This window comes from Carassius gibelio, chromosome B16, assembly GCF_023724105.1.
Source record: "Carassius gibelio isolate Cgi1373 ecotype wild population from Czech Republic chromosome B16, carGib1.2-hapl.c, whole genome shotgun sequence".
NCBI lineage: Eukaryota > Metazoa > Chordata > Actinopteri > Cypriniformes > Cyprinidae > Carassius > Carassius gibelio.
Window position 1 is genome coordinate 10,774,332 of NC_068411.1, and position 12,803 is coordinate 10,787,134.

The window sequence follows — 12,803 nt, forward strand, 5'->3', positions numbered from 1 at the left end:
ATGGTGATGTTGAGTGGTGTCCCTCCACACCATATCTATGGGAAGGAACCAAGGTGTCCGGTGGTGTGATGCTCTCACTCACCCTTGCTCAGCTGAGTCACTCTTATCATAGCGAATACCTGCTTTATATCTCTCACTGACAGTGAAGATCAATAGTGACGCTTCGCTCGGTGGGTGACGGTTGGGGTCCAGTTCAGGTTCTCACGGGAGGCAGACTTTGTCTGTGTTGTCTTTGTTTAATGTTTCTTTCCTTGTTGTGTCTTTTCACGTTGCTTTGTCTTTATGTCTTCCATGAGTTCCACCTCGTTTCTTCGCTTTGTCACGCTCTCGTTTAACCCTGGTCTTGTTCTCATTCCATTAATTGTGGTCACCTGGAGCCGGTTTACTTCCTCACTTTAAAATGTTCCATTTCATCCTCTTGTGTTGGCTGGTTTGTCTTGTGCTCTAGACAGTTACTGACTTGCTGCTCTGTTTTCCAGTCTTAGCCTGTTGTTTGCTGCAATTGTGTCTCGTTGTTGTAGATTTTGCTTTAGATATTTCTCCCCCCCTCTCTCTCTCTCTCTCTTTCGCTCTTGTTTTTTTATCTTCAATGATGTAGCTCATATTTACTGGTAAAGTTTTCTTTAGTTGTTCATTTGTATCCTTTCTAGTCTTGTATTCTCCTTAATGCTTTGATTTGATAGTGGTAGTCTAATCTCATATATTTCCTTCTTTGTTTAGTTTTTCACTTCTTCTTCATTGTTTTCTTTTTTCCCTTTTATTACGTCATGTTGTTTCTCCTTGTGTTGTGCAGATTTGTGTTTTGTATTCTTGTGTGTTTGTGCTGTGTTTTCTCTCCAGTCCTTCGCTACCAGCCTGACACCTGTATCACAAATACTCGGTTTGCAATATGTATGCAGTCGATAAAACATAATAGATGCACTTGTGGAGGTAGAAAAACAAAGTTCTTTAAAGATAAAGTGTGAATGCTATAATCCGGGGGGTGCCCACACTTTTCTGTGTGGGGTTCTAGTATTCTAATGACAAACTCAATGAGATCTAACCCCCCCAAAAAACATGTGTGGGGACCATTACATTTATCCAGATATTCAATTAATCTAATAATTAAATCAATAAAAAAAGTTAAATTATGATATTCTTCAATTTTTATCATTACATTGAAAACACAAGGTTGTTGTCCGGAAAGGTCCTCGAGCCTGGACTCCAACTCAGGACAAAGCGCAACTGCGTTTCGTGCCACACTGCCCAAAATGTAATGGGAGGTGACAACTGTCACTCAGTGAAAAAATGTTAACGATTGACTGACCTGGTAAAAATTCTCCATACTCCATAGTCTTTAGTGATTTATTGCAACTTCACTCCTCTGTGTTCAGTTTCCTGTGGGATCGCTGTATTGGATGGTGATGTTGAGTGGTGTCCCTCCACACCATATCTATGGGAAGGAACCAAGGTGTCCGGTGGTGTGATGCTCTCACTCACCCTTGCTCAGCTGAGTCACTCTTACCATAGCGAATACCTGCTTTATATCTCTCACTGACAGTGAAGATCAATAGTGACGCTTCGCTCGGTGGGTGACGGTTGGGGTCCAGTTCAGGTTCTCACGGGAGGCAGACTTTGTCTGTGTTGTCTTTGTTTAATGTTTCTTTCCTTGTTGTGTCTTTTCACGTTGCTTTGTCTTTGTGTCTTCCATGTGTTCCACCTCGTTTCTTCGCTTGGTCACGCTCTCGTTTAACCCTGGTCTTGTTCTCATTCCATTAATTGTGGTCACCTGGAGCCGGTTTACTTCCTCACTTTATATTGTTCCGTTTCATCCTCTTGTGTTGGCTGGTTTGTCTTGTGCTCTAGACAGTTACTGACTTGCTGCTCTGTTTTCCAGTCTTGCCCTGTTGTTTGCTGCAATTGTGTCTCGTTGTTGTAGATTTTGCTTTTGATATTTCTCTCCCTCTCGCTCTCTCTGTCTCTCTTGTTTTTTTATCTTCAATGATGTAGCTCATATTTACTGGTAAAGTTTTCTTTAGTTGTTCATTAGTATCCTTTCTAGTCTTGTATTCTCCTTATTGCTTTGATTTGATAGTGGTAGTCTAATCTCATATATTTCCTTCTTTGTTTAGTTTTTCACTTCTTCTTTTTTTGTTTTCTTTTTTCCCTTTTATTACGTCATGTTGTTTCTCCTTGTGTTGTGCAGATTTGTGTTTTGTATTCTTGTGTGTTTGTGCTGTGTTTTCTCTCCAGTCCTTCGCTACCAGCCTGACACCTGTATCACAAATACTCGGTTTGCAATATGTATGCAGTCGATAACACATAATAGATGCTCTTGTAGAGGTAGAAAAACAAAGTTCTTTAAAGATAAAGTGTGAATGCTATAATCCGGGGGGTGCCCACACTTTTCTGTGTGGGGTTCTAGTATTCTAATGACAAACTCAATGAGATCTAACCCCCCCAAAAAACATGTGTGGGGACCATTACATTTATCCAGATATTCAATTAATCTAATAATTAAATCAATAAAAAAAGTTAAATTATGATATTCTTCAATTTTTATCATTACATTGAAAACACAAGGTTGTTGTCCGGAAAGGTCCACAAGCCTGGACTCCAACTCAGGACAAAGCGCAACTGCGTTTCGTGCCACACTGCCCAAAATGTAATGGGAGGTGACAACTGTCACTCAGTGAAAAAATGTTAACGATTGACTGACCTAGTAAAAATTCTCCATACTCCATAGTCTTTAGTGATTTATTGCAACTTCACTCCTCTGTGTTCAGTTTCCTGTGGGATCGCTGTATTGGATGGTGATGTTGAGTGGTGTCCCTCCACACCATATCTATGGGAAGGAACCAAGGTGTCCGGTGGTGTGATGCTCTCACTCACCCTTGCTCAGCTGAGTCACTCTTACCATAGCGAATACCTGCTTTATATCTCTCACTGACAGTGAAGATCAATAGTGACGCTTCGCTCGGTGGGTGACGGTTGGGGTCCAGTTCAGGTTCTCACGGGAGGCAGACTTGCCTGTGTTGTCTTTGTTTAATGTTTCTTTCCTTGTTGTGTCTTTTCACGTTGCTTTGTCTTTGTGTCTTCCATGTGTTCCACCTCGTTTCTTCGCTTGGTCACGCTCTCGTTTAACCCTGGTCTTGTTCTCATTCCATTAATTGTGGTCACCTGGAGCCGGTTTACTTCCTCACTTTATATTGTTCCGTTTCATCCTCTTGTGTTGGCTGGTTTGTCTTGTGCTCTAGACAGTTACTGACTTGCTGCTCTGTTTTCCAGTCTTGCCCTGTTGTTTGCTGCAATTGTGTCTCGTTGTTGTAGATTTTGCTTTTGATATTTCTCTCCCTCTCTCTCTCTCTGTCTCTCTTGTTTTTTTATCTTCAATGATGTAGCTCATATTTACTGGTAAAGTTTTCTTTAGTTGTTCATTAGTATCCTTTCTAGTCTTGTATTCTCCTTATTGCTTTGATTTGATAGTGGTAGTCTAATCTCATATATTTCCTTCTTTGTTTAGTTTTTCACTTCTTCTTTTTTTGTTTTCTTTTTTCCCTTTTATTACGTCATGTTGTTTCTTCTTGTGTTGTGCAGATTTGTGTTTTGTATTCTTGTGTGTTTGTGCTGTGTTTTCTCTCCAGTCCTTCGCTACCAGCCTGACACCTGTATCACAAATACTCGGTTTGCAATATGTATGCAGTCGATAAAACATAATAGATGCACTTGTGGAGGTAGAAAAACAAAGTTCTTTAAAGATAAAGTGTGAATGCTATAATCCGGGGGGTGCCCACACTTTTCTGTGTGGGGTTCTAGTATTCTAATGACAAACTCAATGAGATCTAACCCCCCCAAAAAACATGTGTGGGGATCATTACATTTATCCAGATATTCAATTAATCTAATAATTAAATCAATAAAAAAAGTTAAATTATGATATTCTTCAATTTTTATCATTACATTGAAAACACAAGGTTGTTGTCCGGAAAGGTCCACGAGCCTGGACTCAAACTCAGGACAAAGCGCAACTGCGTTTTGTGCCACACTGCCCAAAATGTAATGGGAGGTGACAACTGTCACTCAGTGAAAAAATGTTAACGATTGACTGACCTGGTAAAAATTCTCCATACTCCATAGTCTTTAGTGACTTATTGCAGCTTCACTCCTCTGTGTTCAGTTTCCTGTGGGATCGCTGTGTTGGATGGTGATGTTGAGTTGTGTCCCTCCACACCATATCTATGGGAAGGAACCAAGGTGTCCGGTGGTGTGATGCTCTCACTCACCCTTGCTCGGCTGAGTCACTCTTACCATAGCGAATACCTGCTTTATATCTCTCACTGACAGTGAAGATCAATAGTGAAGCTTCGCTCGGTGGGTGACGGTTGGGGTCCAGTTCAGGTTCTCATGGGAGGCAGACTTTGTCTGTGTTGTCTTTGTTTAATGTTTCTTTCTTTGTCGTGTCTTTACACGTTGCTTTGTCTTTGTGTCTTCCATGTGTTCCACCCACTGATCTATAATATAGAACTGAATTGCTCATGACATCATTAAAGTGAAGCCGCCGCGCCGCCATATTGGTAATCCCTAGTGTGCGAAAAAGTTCCATTGAATTAATAGGAATTTGTATGATTTTAATGAGAAAACATCACCTAACAAGTCAGTGTTTATAAACATGAAGTATCACTGTACATTATTACAATGCAAACACCCTAGGCATGTTATTTTTTAAACGGTTATTTTTTAAATGTCGGTAATTTCCCCTACTTATTAAAAAGCTACGTTCATTACACTAGTGAGCATCATGAGCATGATAATAATAATAATTCCTTACATTTATATAGCGCTTTTCTAGGCACTCAAAGTGCTTTACATAGACAGGGGGTATCCCCTCATCCACCACCAGTGTGCAGTATCCACCTGGATGATGCAACGGCAGCCATAGTGCGCCAGAATGCCCACCACACACCAGCTTACTGGTGGAGAGGAGACAGAGTGATGAAGCCAATCTGCAGATATGGGGATTGTTAGGAGGCCATGAGGGTCAGAGGCCAATGGGCAAATTGAGCCAGGGTGCCGAGGTCACACCTCTACTCTTTTCGAAAGACATCCTGGGATTTTTAATGACCACAGAGAGTCAGGACCTCGGTTTTTAACGTCTCATCCGAAGGACGGTGCTCGTTGACAGTATAGTGTCCCCATCACTACACTGGGGCGCTAGGACCCACACAGACCACAGGGTGAGCACCCCCTGCTGGCCTCACTAGCACCTCTTCCAGCAGCAACCTAGTTTTCCCAGGAGGTCTACCATCCAGGTACTGACCAGGCTCAGCCCTGCTTAGCTTCAGTGGGCAACCGGTCTTTGGCTCCAGGGTGATATGGCTGCCGGCTTAATAAACATAATAATTGTTAATAAACATCAGACGGACACAACCTCAACACATATAACAAACTACAAAGTGTTTGTTCTTAAATCTGAATTTATTCAGAGAAACAACTGACTATATACAGTACGGATTTAAGAAATAAATCAAAGCTTTATTTCCCAGATAGCAAATTATTATTATTTTTTATTTCATTATAGAGAAATATTAACAACATAATTGTATAATTCATTGTAATATATTAAAATCCATTTCTGATACTCATACGTTAGTTTAATAATTCCTGAATAAATTTGTTCATAAAGAAATAAACCATTTTTGTTTTTGATCAGTTACCTATGTCGTCAGTATGCAGCAGGCACACCCACCTTCACGATTTAAATATATCGCTTATCCTGTCCCAAAAGACCGTAAACACTGCAGATAACATCCGAAGTAAACATTACTTTATTACACATAACATAAAAATGAGTCCCGTTTGACTGATCAGCTTCAAATGGAGTTATTTTAGGACAGCGGTTTGAATGTAACTCAATGGTGCTCTCTGCTGGTAGGGATTAGTAAGATGGCGGATCGAACACTTCTGGTGGCTTCACTGCCTGTTGGCAGTTTAGAACGCGATGAGCGATCCAGTTATATATATAGATCAGTGATTAGGCTAAGTATCTGACGCGCTCCTCCCGAATCTTGTTAATAAAACATCATTTCACGAGTTCACGCTTACATATAATTAGCTGAAATATGGTATGTATATTTGTCGTGCTGTCCGGGGAAGGGTTCCGAGCTCGGGAATGGCCCGAACCTAGAGTACCCCCCAAAAAGCAAATGAACAAGAGGACGAAAACGAGAAGTCGTCTTGTTGGCAGGCCGGAAGGGCCTACATACTCCGGTGGGAGCGACTCAAGCGTTGGTAGGGTAGGCCCTACCGGCTGCAGGTAGTGAACTACGTGGTTGTGGGCGCCTGGTCGGTAGTGTTAGAGCCGATGCTCAACGGGAGCTTGTGGCGTTGGAATGGTGAGCCCTACCGGCCAATGAGGAGGAGCAGCATGGTTGTGGTGCCCGACCGGGAGGACCCGAGTTGCCTCGACCTGAATAGGTCACAGTGTCGGTGTATGGGCCCTACTGGCTGATAGCCGCTGCTATTCAGTGGGCGAAGGGCCTTAGGCTGACCGAGAGGGCCCATGAAGCCTCCGACTGGATATTTGAGACTCAGGATGACGGACGTCTGGGTCCTCTCAGTTTGGCAGATAAAAAGCTTTGGGCTGGCCGACAAGGAGGACTCTGGCGACATCAAAAAGGGAGATCCCGACTCACCGACCGAGGGGAACAGGGTTTTTTTTTTTTTGCAGGATTTGGCGAGAGGTCGAGTAAGCCTCTCCGGATGTGAGACAGAAGAGGTAACATTAAGTGGTCCATAGGCTCTCGCCAGCATCCAACAGGGACTTCCTGTTCCCGGAAACGACTGGGTAAGCCTTGCAGGCCATATGATGGAAAAGGTAAGTTTGTGTGGCCATGAGGCTCTCATCGACGTCGACGTCTTATGGGAGTTCTCTACTCACGGCATGAGACGGGTAAGCCTCGACAAACGTAGGATGGAAGGAGGGTTTGTTTGGGTGTTTGGTACTTGCCGCATCGGATGGTTTGCATATTGGGTAGATCGGTTTTGCGACCTAAACCACCTGGAATGGTAGTGGTTGTCTGGTCAGGAGGCTCTCGCCACGTCCAATGGGAGCACTCGCTTCGAACGGGTAAGCCTCGCTGGCCGAAGGATGGAAAAGGTCAGGTTGTCTAGCCAGGAGGCTCTGACCAACGTCCGATAGGAGCTTAGCTCCCGGCATCAAACGGTTAAACCTCTCTGGCTGAAGGACAGAAAAGGTAAGGTTGTCTAGCCAGGAAGCTCTCACCTACATCCAATGGGAGCCCACTCTACCATGCATTGGATGAGTAAACCTCTACGTACGTAAGACAGAACGGCAAGAAAGGTAGCCAGGGGCTTTCACCTATGTCCGAAGGGAGTGTGAGCTCCTGGCAACGAACGGGCAAGCCTTGCTGGCCGCAGAATGGAAAAGGTGAGGTTGTCTTGCCGGGAGGCTCTAGTCAGCATCCGATGGAAGCTCGAGTTCCTGGCATCGAAGAGAGAAGCCTCGCTGACCATAGGATAGAAAAGGTAAGGTTATCTAGCTGGGAGGCTATGGCCGGCATCCAGCAGTATTGTATTTATTTATTTATTTTTTTTATTTTTTTTTTTATTTGCAACACCGGATGGGTAGTCTCTCCCACCATCAGATGGAAAATTAAGATTGTTTTATCTGCGAAGCACCCGTTGGTGTTTGGCGAACGCATAATTTGCGGTATTGGATGGGTACGTCTTGACATCTAAGGGAGAATTGTTTTAGCTGCGATGTACTCGTTGGTGTCCGATAGGTACGTGTTGCTGACTGAAAGGAGTTTTTTATTTAATTTAATTTTTTAATCTGATTAATCTGTTAAGCTTCACTGGTGGTCGGATGGAAAGGCCAAGATTGCTTAAGCGGGAAAGCTCTTGCTGCATCTGACAGGAGTTGAATTCTCGCGATGTCATATGAGAAAATTTTGCTGATAGTTGAACAGAGTAGGCAAAGGTTGGCTCGACCTGGAGCACTCTTGCACCGCATGACAGTGAGTTCAATATTAAGGACGATTTGGTTGTCTACGAGGGTAGACGCTGTGAGGCTTACTTGAATAATTGTTTAGCAAATCTAATGAGCTGCTTCCGATAACGAGTCAGAAAAATCTTGGTGCAGTCATTGTATTCGAAATTAAGCATGGAAAAAATAAATTTAATTTCCTGTGCCAGTGTACCCCGAATAGGTGCCATGAATCAGCGATATGGTCATTGTCAAATCATCATATTGTCAGCACGTGAGATCGATGGTACATTTCGACGATGTAATCGTGCATGGGTGGAGTAAAAGAAAGATTCTTTATTCTTGTCAGAGCTTACTATTTGCCATTTTAACAATGCAGGTGCCCTTAAAAGAGCCTATGAAATCACCAATAATCGAAAAATATACTCTCGTACGTACTGATAAACTGGCATTAAATATAAAATACTATATTTAAAACTGCTAGTTCATGTAGTTGGCACTACTGTCATCTCGCTTGTCCTGTGACAAATTGCCGCATCTGCGCACAGTCTAAATGTCAGCAAAATCAGTCAGTAGTGCAAAACAATAGTAGATTTCATTTCAAGTCCAACGATTTAACCCTAATATGGACGTAAACGAACGCCTTAAATATAAGGTATTCAAAAACAGGTAAGTTCATATATTTGGAATGAGTTTGGTTGAACTGATGCCTTGGTCATACGCGCTCTGGACCACGTGCCTCCTAAAGTGACCAATGCGCCGCCCCGGAAACAAGAATGAGATGGAATCTAACTAGGGGTGTAAACGGTACGCAAAAATCATTGTCCGGGACCTACCTTGGTTTAAAAGTCACCGTTCGGTTCATTTTCGCTACAGTAAGGGGAAATGATGCAAACATTAAACTGCAGGTTGTTTAAACTTTTTTTGACAATTTGTTTATACTTTTTAAAAATATTTTTTTTATAAAATATATATAAAATAAAAAAAGAATAAGAAATAAAATACTGCTGCAAAGTTCTCCACTAAATAAAATACTCTGTCTCAAACCAATATCATATAATAAAATAGAATGAAAAATAAAAATAAATAACTATGATTACAGTGCAGCTTTACCAATCCCCGCTTGTAGGCCTGCTAATATTTAAAAAATATATATAACTTTTCCAAAGTGTAAAGTGCAGCATGAACAGTTTCAGTTTTTAGACCTGCTCAGATTTCGTTATTTGAGTTTTTTACACTGTTAAAGAGTTGGATTCCCATGCTAAACATGGACAAAGTTTAAAAAATTAAGTTGTCCGTTTGAAGGAGTATTTTTGTTCCCAAAATACTCCTTCCGGTTTGTCACAAGTTTCGGAAAGTTTTTTTCGAGTATGGCTCTGTTTGACGTTAGATGGAGCGGAATTTCTTTATATGGATCCTAAGGGCACTTCTGCCAGAAGAGCGTGCGCTCCCGTATAGCAGAGCACTGAGAGCACAGACATTCACTGATCAGAGCGAGAGCGTCGCGAAATTTTTTACAAAATAAGTGTGTTTTTGGTTGCCATGGCAAGACAAACCTGCACAGATTACCAAAAGAAAACAGCATTAAGGGACCAGTGGATGGAGTTTATTTTTACAGAGCATCAACGGAGTTGTGCAAGTGTTTTTGTTTGTTCCCTGCATTTCGAAGATGCTTGTTTTACAAACAAGGCCCAGTTTGACTCCGGATTTGCACATCGTTTATTTCTTAAGGATAATGCAGTCCCAACGAAAAAGGGTTACGATCGTGTGTTGGAACCGCAGGCGGTGAGTAAAACTGCTTCAAATATCTCTGTGTTGTTAACTTAGCTATCGGCGCGCAAGCACATCAAGTAAACAACATGCGATGTTGTCATCAAACTGCACTTTCCACATGTATAGCTTAAAAAAAAAAAAAAAAAACGACATAAAGTGGAACTTAGTCATTTTCCAAAACCGCTAAGCAAATATATAGTTTCAGTACATACCACATAGAGACGTCGTTGCTGATGCTGCTCTTGTTAAATTTCAGCCTCTGGATCTGATTCTGGATCATAAATATACGCTGAATCTGACTGTTAGCCATGGTTTGTTTTGGATGTTTTTTTCCTCACGGTAATGTCACAGCTTCTAAACGCTCTCATTGCAAAAGCCTACTGGCGCTTGTGATTGTTTAGCTCCGCCCACACGTCACGCCTCCAGCCAGTCCTTTTTTTCCGGGAAAAATCAGTAGAGACTATCTTTCTCTTATGAATATAATAAAACTAAAGAATTTTTGGAGTTATGAAGGATGCAGTACTACTCTATAGGTACTCAAGATTAACAGGATATTGAGTGAAAACGTGCATTCCACCCCCCCTTTAAGAGCTAAGGTCTGTTTAAATGCCGACGGGAGCTGCGTTTTAATTACAATAATTTTTTTCCTAGTGGAGTGATGTTCACACTCGCGTGATGCCTTTTGAAAACATTAGGCCAGTGACACACTGGCATATTGCACCTGTTAAACATAGTCTATTTTGCCGTCAATACTGTTGATGGTGTCCTTTATCAGTAGGCTTTATATTTATGCTCAACATGAACCCATGTACTTGTAACCCGAATACATGTACCGTTACACCCCAATTCTAACGTAACTGTGGCAACTGTGAGAGCTCATTTAAAGTATGACACGTATCGGATTACCTGTTAAAGTACAATGGAATACCTTATATCTGCAAACGATGTATGTCTATTTGTGGATGGAGACTTTTTCGCCACCTACAGGCTCAAATCATCCTAATAATGATAATAAAAAAAGTTGATTGGAGAATGAGCCTAATATCTTCTTGGCTATCGTCAATACGTGATATTATCACTGCAATCTAGGATGCATGGCATACCTTTCAAGCGGAGGTGATGTCGATGTAAAAAGAAAAAAAAAATTGTGGAGATACAGGAAAGGCTCCTGCGGGAGCAGACACTGCTGCGGCAGTGAGGAGATACAGAAAAGGCTCCTGCGGGAGCGGACACTACTGTGGCAGTGAGGAGATACAGAAAAGGCTCCTGCGGGAGTGGACACTGCTGCGGCAGTGAGGAGATACAGAAAAGGTTCCTGCGGGAGCAGACACTGCAGCAGCAGTGGGGAGATGCGGATAATAGAGAAGTAAAGGGGAGCATGAGAAGAGGAGGAGAGTGGCTGCTTGGGCCACCTGCGGAGCTTGCTTCGGTTGCTGTAGATGTTGGCTGCGGGAAGAGTAAAAGGGTTAGTACCATTTGATGGGGCAAGCTAAAAATGAACGGGTAGCCTACTGTGTTGCCAGTTTAGCAATTGGTTGACTGATTTGACAATTCCTCAAGCCTTGTCCACAATGTATGTTCCTGTTGGAAAAGCATCTTTCCTCTCATTTGGCCTCCGGCCTTTTTAGACGGTCTCCAGAGCAGATACATTTGGAACGCCATTTTCGCGTTGTAGTATGGACTGTGGAAACAGAGGCTTTTGGAAACTATGAAGCATGTTTAGTCTTGTAAAACGTACCAAAAGACATGATTATAGCAGTAACGTTAACCCCTTACCAGTCACCCCCCATTTTTGTCATGGAGACAGAAATTACATACCCAAAATAAAAATGTTTCTGCTCATGATTCTTTCTGACTAGACACATGATCAGCATTTGTCCACGAGCTGACACGTCAACATTTACTGTTCAGGAATCGGAATCATTTTCCTGACATAAATTACTAAATAACTGTCACTGCAACAATGTTTTATCGAAACATTGGTCAAATATCCAAGCGAGTCTTTAGACTTTCAATTGTTGCACAGTTGTCCAGATCAAGTAAGAGAGTGATGTTTAACGTGCTGTGAAAGTGAAACGATAATAAACTGGGGCCATTTGCAATGCTTGCAAGTAGTGGTCGACCGATTATCGGTGTGGCCGATTATCGGCGCCGATATTAATCATTTTTATTGTTATCGGCATCAGCCATTTTCAAAACCGATTTGCCGATAAAACCATTTTATTTTGAAATGCGCGATCTGGCACTGATCCAGCCACCTCAGTCAGAGAGCTCCGCTCTGTGGCCTAGACTAAGCCCCGCCCATTGTCCGTCTGATTTGTCACGAGTCTGGCCAATCAATACGGCTGGCGCGGCTGGAAAATGTTCCGCTCTCACACCCGAAAGCACAGGAGCTACTTCAGTGATCATCATCACACATCAATAAGTTATCTCTCGAAGGTAAGAATGCAGTAAACGTTCCTTAAGTTGCAATAAATCACTACACTGAAGTTGCAAAACATCTAAATATAATCGATTTATGATGACAAGCCCCGTTCAGTTATTATACTGTGAATTCCCGGTCAATGTCCATCATTGCAGTGATATGCTTTAACGGATCATCACATCAGTGCTGAGATAGTGAAACTAAAACCTACTTCTCTCACCATTCGGCCAACTTAACGTTATATTGTGAATAGATTTTCAACACTAATGAATTCACTCAAGTCTGCTGCATTTTTTTTTGTGTGTTGTTCACATAGCTTCACTGAACAGCGTCTGTTCCGTTAAGGCTAAATTGACGTAAATTGTCAATAATCTCACGTTGCACGTTTCTGGATGACGCTGTCCTGTATACTAGTTTGTATCGCCGTAATAAACTGTCAAACGAACATTTTACACATCAAAAAAAAAAAAAAAACATTATTACAATATGGGTTGTGTGTAGGGCTGCACAATATTAGGAAAAAATGACATTGCAATATTTTATTTCTCTCTATCTGTCTCTCTCGAGCGCGCTCTCTGTTTGTCGCGCGCGCTCTCTCTCTGTCTCTCTCGCGCACGCTCT

General features: G+C 42.1%; 1 long non-coding RNA gene across 8 annotated transcripts in view; it reads right to left on the reverse strand.

The window, feature by feature from the left end:
- LOC127975032 (uncharacterized) overlaps window positions 1-4,383 on the reverse strand; it is a 33,230-nt gene extending 28,847 nt beyond the window's left edge. For 5 of the 8 annotated variants that reach the window (XR_008157432.1, XR_008157433.1, XR_008157427.1 and 2 more), the window contains exon 1: window positions 120-2,342. This is a non-coding gene — a long non-coding RNA (uncharacterized LOC127975032). Of the gene's footprint in view, window positions 1-119; window positions 2,909-3,645; window positions 3,763-4,299 lie in introns of those variants that run through there. The other 3 variants (XR_008157431.1, XR_008157429.1, XR_008157430.1) reach the window with 3 other exon arrangements.
- Between the last annotated feature and the right edge of the window lie 8,420 nt (window positions 4,384-12,803).